General features: G+C 33.2%; 1 protein-coding gene across 2 annotated transcripts in view; it reads right to left on the bottom strand.

The window, feature by feature from the left end:
• The window catches only part of LOC129985297 (membrane-associated transporter protein-like), a 47,111-nt gene that overhangs the window by 12,027 nt on the left and 20,541 nt on the right, over positions 1 to 14,543 (bottom strand). The window lies entirely within an intron of this gene.

The following is a 14,543-nucleotide window of genomic DNA, read 5'->3' as shown; positions in this document are numbered from 1 at the left end:
ATTACATGATGTAGTAATTCTTTGCAGTAATCTCAGAAAAATAAAATATTTATATTAATGGTAAAATAAATGCGAATTAAATATTTTTCATGCTGATTTTTTTAATCTTAATTTTCAGAGTTATACTCATTGCCAACAACTCAGAGCCCCAGAATAGATATTGTATCAAATAGAAAACCTTCACACTAAATGATGGCGCGAAAAATCATAACAAAATATAGAACAAAGAAATACGTGTAACAAATGATGAATTGTAATAAATGGAATAAGACTGATCACTTCAAAAAAATAAAGGACACATGAAAAAAGGACATAAAAATAACGGACAAGTGTAAAGGACACATAAGTAAATTTACATAAAAATAAATGAGGTACATATTCGGGCACTTTTATATATTTACATTCATAAATTTGAAAAATATATTCAAAACTTTTATGAAGCAATGATAAAAAAAATATCCTATTTGCTAATCAAAGACAGATTCCTTTGTACTTTCTCATATTCGAAATATAAAGAATATGTTGTAATAGTCAAAAAATTCGAATTCGAGATTTTGAGCGATTTTCCACGTTTTAGCGCCCCCCCCCCCGACTTCGAAAAAGACTTTTTAGGAATTTTTCCGTGTTTCTAACTGAGAAACTCAAAAATAATTTGAGCAACAAGGATGAAATATGGTATATGATCTTTACAAGTCTATTTAGAAAGATCTGGCTATCTGGTAGTTGGAATACAAATTAATATGGTAACTACAAAAATAAGTGAGTTGGATGAATGAAATTTTGTATAGTGATTTATGATCTATGTAATAGATCTTACAACAAAGGATTGAACGTCTGTTGATTCGTACTTTCAGAAACATGCAAACACGACAGCTCAAAGGCGCAATTACCTAAATATGTCAAATTTGGAATGTGATTTTGTTACTACAATTGTAGTCCTGTGTCAGATTTTTGTTTCAATCGGTTTGGGAAAAAACGGGTGGAAACCATAAATTCAATTTTCGAATACAATTAACTGCATGCCAGGGATAAATGTCAAAAAACTCGCAGCGATCATACGAGGGATTCAGTAAAGGTGGTGTGGTTAGCAGTAGACATGGCGCATCCCATAACGCTTCATTGGTGACCTCGGACGATGAACCTTCAACCTTCGTAACAGTTGTTGTGGCGCCATCTACCAACAACCAAAGTCGTCAGACTCACTTGACGCAGCAAATTAAAGTCGTCAGACTCACGTGACGCAGCAACCCAAAAGCCGTCAGACACACTTGGCGCATCAGCACCCACACACGCTCGCAATAACGCTTGGCGCTATTCAAATTGGGTACAGGCCCATTAAGACAGCAGCTACTACTAATATTACATCACCACTCAACAGTTATATCGTTCGTCTCACCTCCGACTCACTGGAGGGAGAGTATGTGGCGAATAGCATATAAGCCAGTTAACAACTCTTCTACCCGAACAGCTGTTTTGGTAAAATGGTTTAGATACTGGACTACTAACCAAAAGGTCCCAGGTTCTATCCTCACTCGTGCATATCGCTTCAGTGGGTTCACACGAGGCCGACTATTGCGCGCAATAGAAGGTCACGCCTACTTCAGAAAAATCCCATGACTGCAACGGGACAATGTACCATCGGGACAACCATTTGCGATTGTCCCATCGACGTTGTCTCAATTGTTTACAAGGGGACAATACAGGGACAACAGCAGAGAGATAACAATTGCGTGCAACTGTTGGCCTCGTGTGAACCCACCTTAATAAAATTCAATTCGTGCCAAATTTTAATATTTCGTAAGCACTCTTAATTTTGTTATTTGCATTATTTTTTTGTAATTTGTTGTCAATTTGGCATAACTACGCCAATGCAATGCATGGTGTTCTCTGCCTTATGCAAGGTCTATAATATTTTGTGGGGGCTGGGGGAAAATACCTTTATAGGAAAGTATGCAGTTAGGAAGACCACACCCACTGGTTTCCTTGATTAACTGCATGCATACTGTTTCTGAGGCCGGGATTGCCTGGTTGGTGGGGCGTTGGATTTGCGTCTCTTAGATTGCGAATTCGAGCCGCGCCAGCTTAAGACCTACCCCGGTGTGTGTGGTGGTTGGCACGCGCATAAATTTGTCGTGGTCACAGTGTCCTCCATGTCGAGAGTAATGCCACTAGGGTAACGGATCAGGCTTGATCGTTCTCTGATTCAGGTCTAAATTACGATTTGTGGATGAAAGGCGTGAATGAAGTCCACCCCGTAAAAAGGGTTGTGACGTGTGTAGTGACAAAGTCGCCACTAAAACAAGAGACACACCCTGTTGGATTAAATTGCTGTCTTCGTAACAGTGGGTTTGTTGTCCATGGTAAGTGCCATAAGAAACAGGAACAATACTCTTTGTAAACTGGACTGATTTCATGAGATGGGGCCAGAAAAGAATCTACCAAGGGACCAGAAAAACTTAAACCGTTAAAGCTAATAAAAAAGGATATTTCCATCCATTGAAATATATTTATGCTAAGTTTGGTAGCTTTGGATAAAACAGCATGACCAGTAGAGAGCCAACACACACATTTTCCTTTATTATTGGCAGAGTTTCAGACAAAAAGGGGGTGTTGTGTTAAAAGCAAAATTTGTGGGGAATTGTACAAAAATTGCTCACAGTAACCTCAGAAATGTTCACACTAGCGATCATTTTACATGGCGTTTTAAATTACTTTCGGAATTATTAGTAATTTTTAGTTTTAATACAATGTAAAAAATTGTTGCCGTTGTCCTGGCATAGGGATAGCGCGTCTTCCCCGTGATCTGGGCGTCCCGAGTTCGAGTCCCGGTTTGGGCATGGTTGTTCTTCTGTTGTTCTATCTGTGAGATGTGTGAATGTGCCCTCCTGTAAAAAGGGGTTGTGCAAGCGAATGAATGATGCGTGAGTGGCAAAGTCGTACTCTTGGCTCTAGTTGGTGCTGCTATAAAAAATAAGAGACGTCCCCCTCAGGTTTAAATCGCTGTTTTCGTAACAGCGGGCTTGTCAGTGGCAAGTGCCATAAGAAACAAACAAACAAAAAACTGTTAACTTAAAAAATTGTTTTTTTTTTTTAAATTTATTTATTTATTTTTGGTATTTACTTTTCATACACCACTTTCCAGTCTTTAAATGAGCTTTTAATGAGAATGCTAATCAAAACTTTTTTCTGTTAATATAAACACTTTTAACCCTTTCTAGGGCCGTGGGAAATGTGCTTCCCACCAAATTTATCAATCTTTGTATGAATTTATGTAGGTTGGCATAAGTTCTGACAAATTTTTTTAGAAAGACAGAAACTTAGATGCTTTAGTTCTTTATTTCACACTAAATGATGAGTTTTGATTTGTTACTTAATTATTAATGAACCAAATTAATTAATGAATCAAATTAAATTTATCTAATAAGCTAAATGAATCCCTTTTCTTATTCTAATTTCAAGAGTAAAAATATTTTAACATAATATGATTAGAAAAAAATGGCCCTTTAAAAGGTTAAGTAAAACTCAGTATCATTGTTTAAAAATTGATAAGAAAATGCTATATAACTATAGCTGACATAGATTTGATAAACGTTTCTAAACAAAATGTTATGTTTACAGGTAAATACAATTATCTCGTTTCTGAAGACAGTTTTTTTTTTTATCAAATATTATTTGCAAACAGCATACCTTTTACAGGAAAAAAATTCCCATGTAAACTGAATTCCACTCGACCTAGTTTCAGCGCATTTTAACCAAAAAATAAACTGTCTATTCACGAAAGGTAAAATTTCATTGAAAATAATACACAAGTGAATATTGCGTGCTCATGAATTACTGTATTTTGTGTTCCTAACACCAATAGCTGTTCGCTAGTATTTCCTTTTTTACAATGTTTCATGTTTGCAAAGATGTAATTTGGTAATCGACTTTTTAATCAATTTTTCAGAAGTTAAAATTTTTTGTATACTCGTGTTCTCGATAATATTATTTCAATATTTTCAGAACTTAATTATTGTTACGAATCTGTGATGCGGCTTCCCAGCATAGCTGGTTCCATATTAGGTCCCAGAGCTTGGCGACAAACTTGGCGACCATTTGGCGACTTTGGCGCCAAAATAGAATATACCCGAAACATCGAGAATTTTCCCGATCTGTCCAGTAGGAACCGAGTTACGCCTCGAACGTTCCTGATTGGTTGAGAGGCTTCTAGCCCCGCCACCCGAGACCTATAAAAGGAAGCAGCCGCAGCTGCCGAGCGGTCGGGAATTGAGTTGCGAACCAGTGGAGTCGTCGTAGTCGGAGCCGACGATAAAAAACTGGCCTTCCAGAGATAAGCGGAGCAGCGACGGAGTGAAGCTAGTGCTGAACTAAGCTGTGTGCTACTGCCTGCAGTAGAATCTGTTGTATGCTGCTGTGTATGCTGTGGTATGCTGCACGTCTCGGCTGAAGATAATCGTCTTCTGTGCTGTATATAGTTGTCGTCTTTGTGCTGCCCTGTGTGTCTTCGTGTAAATAAACGTCGTTGTTTCATTTTCTACTGCCGCCTGGTGATTGAGTGTTCTTCACACCATATAACCCCCACTATCCAAACGAACCCCTGGAAATTTCGTAACATTATCAATGAATTGAATCAATTAATTTAATGTTTTCAAGATTCAATATATTTAAAATATTGAATTAAAAGTTAAGGATTAAAAAATAGAATTATTAAAGTAAAAATAATTTTTACTTTTTAGGGCAATAATTAAAGATGTTTTCAAAATTACTTTTATTAAATTTATTGGATCATTTAATTAAATTTTAGTTTCAAATGCTTTACACCGTAGTGAATTAAAAAAAATATTTTCAAGATTCCTCCTTTTTATAATATTGAATTAAAAGTTACAGATTAAAAAATAGAATTATTAAAATAAAAATATTTTTTTTTTTACTTTTTAGGACAATACTTAACAAAGTTTTCAAAAAAAAAAAAATGTTTTTTTAAAAATTTATTTTAAAATGCAAGATAGTACTTTTAACTTTTTTTTTCATTATCAGGATTTTGCTTACTATGAAAGAAAAAAGGCCTGAAAAATAAATCCTTTCAACGGGTTGTACTATCCCTTCTCCTTTCTAGATTATATTCTTATTTTGGTTTTCCATTTTCTTTGGTCAGCTGCTTTTTAAATCGCAATTTTTACTGAGAAAAGCTCTAGCGTTTTGTGATTGCTTTAACTAAAATGCTTTTTTCATTAAAAAAAAATTCATAAAAATAAAATGAAAAAAAAACTGCAAGTATTAAAATGCTTATCATTAATAGAATTATTAATGTTACTCATCATCATCATCATCATTAGCAAAATTTTACGAATGAAAAAAGAATCGAATCAACAGAGAACTGAATCCAAAACAACAGATGAGGCGAACTTTGAAACTGTATTGAACAAGAGCTGTGCTACCACATTATCGAATAGAGAAGAATTCAAAACGCAAAACATCCAATTATGCCGAATTATTAGTGAGAAAATTGAAATTGCTATCATTTTCATCATCGTCATGCTTTCGAAGTATATTTGCTTAGGTGGTGTTTTCCATTTATATGCTGCTTTCTATCGTATTATGCCATTTTTTTCCCAGGTAGCAGCAAACCTGAGGAAGCCACGTTTCATTTCTACATTTTGGGAATTGTTGCGTTAAACTTCCTAAAACACTGTCGTGTAGAATAATGGAAGCTGCAACACGTTAATTTAACTGAGCTTCCAAGTCCTCACGTCGCGAATACTTACTAATTACTAACATATAACTTACTGTTTCAGTTGTCTTCTCAGCAGCTAAAACAGTTCAAAATTTAATTTTTAGATTTTCTTTAGGAATGGGTGAGGTGCTACTTCAGTTTATTTCACATCAGCTGAACGCAGTTCAAAATTTTAAACTTTTAATATCTATATTATTCGGCAAATGTGAGAACGGGGAACAGGACTTAAGCAATCTATGATTGTTTGGATGATACCTCGTGAAAAAAAGCGAGTGGGGATATCTGGCTGCGGCCTCCCGGGTTCCCACATGGAAAGCCAGATCCCAAATAACGCATCGCTGTTAACGCTTTAACCACGCTTTACAGATCGTTGATATTTTTTTTTTCTCCTTGGGAGTCAATGCGAACAACATTCGATTGAAATGTAACTTTTCCTGTCATCAACTATCGATAGCGGGGGTCGCTTCGCTTTGCATTCCCTCCACTATGTATACACTAGTCTTGCGATTCATAAGAGCTCTCTCGTCAAAAATTATGTATAAGTCTGTATCACTTTGCAAAGTGATGCAGAGTTATACATTTATATACTACTTACTTAGTATACTAAAGAATTAGAGAAAAAGCAAATCTGGTATTTACCTTATATCCCTTCTAGATAATTTAATTGCAAAAGTGAAAGATTATTAATAAAAAATAGATAAAAAATGCTAACATTTGTTGCTTTCTTCCCATCAAGATTTATTAAAATTCAATTTTATTTATCAATTGCCCTCTGTTATGGATTTATAACATTAATCATATTGATTTAAATTATAATGAAACAAATAAATTAATTTTCAGTTTTAATCCAATGTAACTTTTGTGATTGATAAAATTAATATTAACTAGTTATAAGAACTTAATATAAAGTTCTTCTCTAATCATGATCTAATAATTAACATTTAAGATAACTTTTATCAATAAGCTATACTTCCAATTAAGAAAAGGCTTCAACTCACATGCAAGAAATGATATATTAAGCATTTCAGGTGGTAAATGGGTTGTTGAAAAGATTATGTTGTAAATTTTTAAGATAGTTTTACACTCAGCCAACTACAAAGCATCCAGTAAGACTACGCATGCTCAAAAATTATACAGTACCACGTACTTATACCATAGAGACAAGAACTTGTTATTGTCAAGTCTCATTAATCGTATTTAATAAAATATTCATGACTAATAAACATTTTTAACTATTGTTGCTTATGCAAATTGGTTGTTGTTTGGTATTACAAATCTCTATTTCTTTAAATATGTGTATGCATTTTGTTTGATAATTCCCTTTCCTTTACTTAATTTCATTGACAAAGAGCACTTCTACAATGCTCTTTTATATTTTCGATCCCACGTTGCATTGCAAAAGTGCCTTGTTTCTACATTTGCATATCTATTTATGGGACATCCAGTAGGAGAGATGATGAATTTAGGCGAGTCTGCATGTCTTCTTATCAGCGTAATTTTTATCCCTCACTAATAAATCCTTCCATGGCCTTTTCAAAACAGTTAAATGATGTAATTCCATGCTTGTCTCATTGCGCGTATTATGATTCTTCTACCTTAAAAGGTCAAGCAAAATAGCAGTTAAATTAGTTTCCACAAACTGCTGAAATCTTTAAAGAAATCGTAAAGATCTAATATACATGACTTCCTATTTAGAAATAGGGTTTAACTGCGGTGGCAACGACATTAAATGATATACATTTTTCTTTTCACTTAAGGAAAAAGGGGAGTTTCATTCTGGCAATAGAAGTTGGTAATTCTTAAATGATAATTGGCTATAAATTTAATTTAATTAGATATATGAATTTGCAGAAATAGAGGCATTTTTTAAAAAATTAAGGCGACACGGTACCTCAGAAATTTTTCTTTTAAATTTTAATGTTTAAAACTATATTTTAATTTTATTTTTTGTAAAATAGTACTTTATACCTTTCCCTTAAATTTTTTTGAAATAACTTAAATTAAAAAAAAATGTAAGTTTAAAAAAAAATTTTTGAGCTGTTTTTAAAACCCTAATGCTTTTTTAAATATGAAGATTTTCTCCAATTTTTTTCCAGGTAACTATTAATATACTACATAAAACTTAGTACGGATTTTCTCTTGCCAACAGTATTTATAATTTTATAATTTTTAATAATATTATTTTACAATTTTTAATGATATTATTTTATAATTTTTTTATTATTTTATTATTGTAAAAAAATACACAAAAAATATGAAAAATGTAGAAATTTTAACTTTGGACGTTTTTAAAAAATTACTATATTTCTGAACAATTACATTCAAAAGAATTTCAGGCCTCTACATCCTTTTTTAAGAAAGCCTTAAGCTTTCGCAATATAGCATATAAGCAAAAACACAACATAGAGAAAAATGCATTTAAAGTTTTGATTCATCTAAATCATAATATAAAATCTATTCAATTTGCCTGTAACTATTACAAAATGTGATTCAAGTTATTTTAAACTGTTCAAAGTTAAAAAATGCCAAAAATTATTGAAATAAAATATTATATTTGTATATTGAAGATATAAACAAAAATTAACAAAAAATCAAAACTTAACAAATCTTTATCATAACGCCTTTTAAAAAATTAACACGCATATCAAAATTGATTAAATGCATATTTCTGCTATTCTGTTTGGTCGATGCAGTTGTAACTTTTGAGCATTTACTCCAAATGACACTGTGGAGAGACTCATTGGAGTTTTGAGTCATGCACCGAATACATCACTCTAATAGCTCATTTGATGTAAGACATAGGTAAATTGGCAATAATTTTGCCAAATGAGCTTTTTTTACGGGTGTTTGAATCTGAAAAATGGGAGTGGCAACATTGTTTGCTCTCCTGTCATGCATCAAAAATTCTTCAATAACTTAATAAAAAATTAAAGCTACAGCTCTAAACGTTTGCATGCACATTTAGAAAGACTCAAATTATCATATGAGCCAATAAAAAAAAAATCGAATTTTTGATGATTTTTCGATTATTGTGTCGCTTTAAGATTTCTTAATTTTCTAATCTTAAACTAAGAAAAATTCTTCCAAGCTTTATTTCTAATATAATGTTACGAAATTTCCGAGGTTCGTTGGATAGTGGGGGTTATAGAGTGTGAAGAACGCTCAATCACCAGGCGGCAGTAGAAAATAAAACAACGACGTTTATTTACACGAAGATACACAGGACAGCGCAAAGACGACAACTATATGCAGCACAGAAGACGATTCTCTTCAGCCGAGACGTGCAGCATGCAACAGACTCTACTGCAGACAGTAGCATACAGCTTAGTTCAGCACTAGCTTCACTCCATCGCTGTCCCGCTTATCTCTGGAAGGCCAGTTCTTTACCGTCGGTTCCGACTACGACCACCTGGTTCACGACTCTCTTCTCTGTCGCTTCCGACTACTCTTGGACTACTCAATTCACCACCACTCCCCGGCAGCTGCAGCTCTTTTTATAGGTCTCAGGAGGCGGGGCTAGAAGCCTCTCAACTAATCAGGAACGTTCGAGGCGTATCTCGGTTCCTACTGGACGGATCGGGAAAATTCTCGATGTTTCGGGTATAATCTATTTTTTCGCCAAAGTCGCCAAATTCGTCGCCAAGTCGCCAAAGGGTTGCCAAGTTTGTCGCCAAGCTCTGGAACCTCCTATGGAACCAACTATACTGGGCAGCTGCATCACAGATTCGTAACAATAATATAAATGCATATTATATTTAAAAATATATCCATTCTGTATTTCATTAAATCTGTAGCCTTTGGCGTCCAGCCTATTCGCTCTGATTAATGATGTTTTTAGAGTGTTAAAAGATTGGTATGGAATGCATCATTTTAAATTTCAGTTTATTTGATAAGAATGATCTTTAATTGCGTCAATCGATAATAAGTCATTGTGAGTACTACAACTTTATACTTTATATTCTACAAAATAAAAGAGCAGGTAAAAATTCCTTGGGGTTGGTATTTCGGATTTAATATACAAGAGAGCCATTTTTTAAAAATAGAATATTTATTTTAACACTGGCAAAGTCACGCAATTGAATATTTTGATAGATTAGTTTAAAATTCATCATAATATTAAAAACATTGTAACAATTTAAATTAAACTTTAAAAAATTATTTTAAAAAATTTACTTTTACCATTATTTTTTTGTCATTTATGATTAAGCATTTAATAATCTTCAGTTTAACGGAATAAACTTCAACTATAAGGATGCTGTAAAATTTTTTTAAAAATATTAAGAATGATTGTATTTAATGAGATATTTTAGCAGCAACATATATTGTTAAAATGAGAGTCATACAGATTAATACGTGTTAATTGGTATTGGTTTTATTTGTGTGTGCGTGCTTATTTTTTGAAATTTATGATAAAATCCTTGTAAATGCTTATTTTGATACTGACTTATGAAAACATTATCATGCCATTGAATGGAATGAATCGTTTGAGGAAGATATTGAAAACGACATCATGCTTTTTTATAAATTATATACTTATCAGGCTGACAATAAAACATATGCGGATTATTACTGAAAAAAATTTGAAGAAATTCAAACATCAAGACCAAAGTTTTGCATCATTATAATATTTTAATTCATCTATATTTGCTAATTTTTTTAAATTTATTCTATGCGCGATAATTTGCTTATAAAAAAACAATCTAACGTTGTTTTTATTTTCTCATGTACGACTCATAAAAAACGTATTATAATCGTCAAAAAATTCGATTTCCAGATCTCCATGTTTTCCAACCCCAATTCAAATAACAAATTTTTGGCATTATGTATATCTGTATACCTGTGACAAAGATGACTCAAAAAACAAACTGAGCTAGATCAATGAAATTTGGCATATGGATTTTACATCAAATTTGTATATTTATCTCTTGATTTGCGAGAAATACATTCAGAAGAAGACGTCTGTCTGTCTTGTGAGAAATACGTCTGTCTGTCCGGTTGTCAAAACAAAAGTTAAAAGTGCAAAATTAAGAGGATTTGATACGCATATTTAACATTTGAAATGTGGACACCTTTCAAATTTAGACTCAAATACGCCAATGGATCGACTTACTGTTACTCTGTACTTTCAGAAACATGTAAACGAGATAACTCAAAGACGTAATGACTTTGTGGTGAAAACTTATAAGCCAGCTACGCTACAAGAACAATTGCTTTTGTATTGTGGTCATGTTACTGGGCTGCGAACCACAAGGTACCAGGTTGTATCCTCTTCGCAAACCCACCACATTGGTGACCCGGACGTGATGACTGAAGGTAAACCGAAGCGTGAGATTCACTGACCAATGATTGCACGCGCAACGGTTTCGGCAGAAATGTCAGAGATGGGAACTGTTTCAGACCATCGTGTGAAATGGTCTATACAGGTGAGTAAGTATTTACAGTTATTTGAAGGCGGAGGAAGTCCTACGAGATCAAGATGAACATGATCGTTCCTCTCACCTCCGACTCACTGGAGGGAGAGTCTGTGGTGAAAGCTTATAAGCCAGTTAACAGCTACGCTACACGAGCATTTGCTTTTGTATTGTGGTCATGTTGCTGGACTCAACAACAAGGTCCCAGGTTCTATTCCCGCGCTTTGCAAACCCGTCACAACTTAAATGTCTTACGTAATGACACAAATTTCTTTTGTGATTTTTGTGACTACAGTTTTAGTTCTGTGGCAAATTTTGATTTTAATTAGTCGAAAAAAATCTTGTCTAAAACACAAATTGAATTTTTGGGTACAATGAATCGTATGCCAGGGATTAATTGACAAGAATTACATGATAGATTCAGCAAAAATGCTCAATTTACGCCAAAGTTTAATATTTCGGGGCTATTTTTCGCCAATTCCCTGCCAAGACTTTTTTCAAAGTCCAAAGTTGTATGCGAGGTGAGGGGGATAATACCTTTTTTTTTTCAAAGTATACGAGAAAGTTTCGGGGAAACCATTCCCGCTGCTTTCTAAATTTAGAACTTTTTTTAAGTTTTAAATAATTAATATTATAAAATTTATTTAGAATATTTTTAAGTATTTATTTAAATTTGAGGAAAGCACTTGCGGAAATAAAATTGTTATCACTGAAACCCTTATTATTATTTTTTTAATTTTAATGTGTCAGTTTTTGTGCGATAATATTCCCCGAAGCAATCAAGGAAAAATTTTTAAATTTAAATGAATTTTTACTAAAAAAAATTAAGAAAATATTGAAAACGAAATAACTCTTTGTTAGCGAGCACCTATTACCCAAAGTATTTATGTCCCATATTTGACAAATATTGATCGGATGGTTGCGCGATTCAATCCATTATGCATACGGAATTTTGTATGTCACAATTTACAAGTTGTGTCTCAGAGATGTGTTAATATAAACATTATTATATTAATTTATTCAATTTAAAACACATAGGTGATTTCTTTCGAATTGTTAACGAAAAAAATTCATTTCGCATCGTCTGATTCAATACACATAATACAAATAAAAAGGACCGATAAAATTCTTAAATACATATTTATTTGTCCTTGTGCAAGCGATATCCAGAGTAGTAAATAAAGGAGATACATCTGCAAAAGCCAAAGGGCAATTTGGTAAAAACGGATTTGAAATTGGAAGCAATAAAGGAATTTTATTTTTTAACGCAATCATGTTTGTATACTGACCTACTAAAGTAAATTACGTGAGTAATACGTCATGCTTAATTTTTAAAAAATCATTTGAAGTGGTTTACATAGTATAGACCGTTGGACCCAGAGCAACAAATTTGGTATATAGTAACTTTTTAGACAGTAAATAATCCATAAGTAGTAGAAACATTTAAAAAAAATTAAATGGGTTTTGAATTAAAAATTTCAGTCCTTTTTCCTAAGTGACATCAAAGAAGATAGACAGGACATTTTCTTTGAACATCTCAGATATACCTACACATACATTTAAAATATCCTACAACAAGTCGAGATACTGATTATATTGTCACATAGGTTCTTTAATGTGGAACTTAATAGCACACACAAGAAGTAGAGCTAAACCAATTTATTAACTCAACTCTGAACTGAGAACACAGTGACTGACAGATCTTCTGCTTTTATACTAGCAGGGAAAGTTCCAGAATACTTTTCTGGAGACAGTAAGAAAAGTCCAGAACACTTATCTGGTAAACTAAAGAAATGTCCAGTATGTTCTGGAACATGAAATAAAGGAAAACATAAAATCAGGGAATTAAGTATTTACATATACTATTAATCGCATTGTCTCTAGCGGGATTCGAACCCACGGTCTCTTGATCATGAGACCAGTGCCATGATCATCCGGCCATAGAGATTCGACTGTCTTTCTTCAATGCGGCAATACAAAAGCGAGAAATTGCAGAATAATGTTTCCAAGTTCTCCATTTGAGTTTTGCAATATAAATAGCATTGTCGCTGATTATTTATCATACAGCTTTGTTGTAAGTGCTCCATATTTGGGTATTATAGGTTCTTTATGTGAGATCCACGTGTTGTTTATATGTGTTATCTAATAACATAATTTATTTATGTTATCGGTAACTATCTATAACATAAAGATTGAAATGAAACATATGTGTGTGTGTGTGTGTAATTTAATCTTAACAAATTTCCTAAATTTTTAGCCCAATTCAGCACATGTAAAAGTAATTCTAAAGTATTCTCTTATTTCCTGATCTCATTCTACTAAAGATGTGTAAACATTACTGCGCAATCAATTCTACGAATCAAGTGAAAGTGATACTTCCGTTGCCCTTCTAAAGGTCAACACATGTATTCAATGCCCCCCGTGGTCGGAAATCCCATATTGTGTAAGACTAGTGATAATTTGTCTGGCCTTCCTTTTTGCTTCTGCTTTTGTAATCAAGGAATTAAGTTAACAAGGAATTAAATTAATAAAATCAAGGAATTAAATGTTTACACAGACTGTGAATCGCATTGTCTCTAGCGGGATTCGAACTTACGATCTCTTGATTATGATATCAGTGCTAGGACCATTTGGCCATGGAAAGTCCACGACCCCTTTTCAATGCGGCAATATTTAATTTCATTTTAATCTTTTAGATGAAACTTCATGTCCTATTGTTCCATCAACTTGTCAGACACTAAAGCTGTGTTATTTTAATACTCTTGTACTTATGAACTCATTGTACATATGAACTTATTTAACGGAGATCTGTTCCGTGACAACATGGCTCTATTATACCTGGTTCATCCCAAAATTTATATAATATTATTGTAACTTCACTTTATACTTTCTCGTAAACGAAGTATAAAGAAAACACTGTAATTACAAAAAATTCGATTTCGGGATTTTGATGAATCTCCACAATTTAGAACTCCCTAAGTTCAAAAAACACAGTTTTAAAAAAGTGTCTGTCTGTCTGGCCGTTTGTATATAAGTTAACACGATAACTACAAAACGAAGATCACTGGTTGGATAATATTCGGTCCACGTATTCAACATCTATAGATGCAGTCATCTATCAAGATTTAAGCCACATCCAAAGAGGGATGATGATCATCTGTCTATCTGTACTTTTGGAAACATGCAAACGCGATAAATCAAAGATTCAATGACTTAAATATATCAAATTTGGTATGGAGTTATGTAACTACAAGTAATGCTTTATGTCAAATTTTTAGTTTAATCAATTGGGTAAAATGCGTTTAAGACACAAATGTGATTTTTCGAAGCTATTAACCGAAGGCCAGGGATGAATCTCCAGAAACTCCCCTCAAATTTAGTAAAAAGTCAAAATTTAC

The sequence above is a fragment of the Argiope bruennichi genome, chromosome 9, assembly GCF_947563725.1.
Source record: "Argiope bruennichi chromosome 9, qqArgBrue1.1, whole genome shotgun sequence".
NCBI classification, from domain to species: domain Eukaryota; kingdom Metazoa; phylum Arthropoda; class Arachnida; order Araneae; family Araneidae; genus Argiope; species Argiope bruennichi.
The sequence above is the reverse complement of the archived record's forward strand: the minus strand, read 5'-3'. Positions and strand labels throughout refer to the sequence as shown.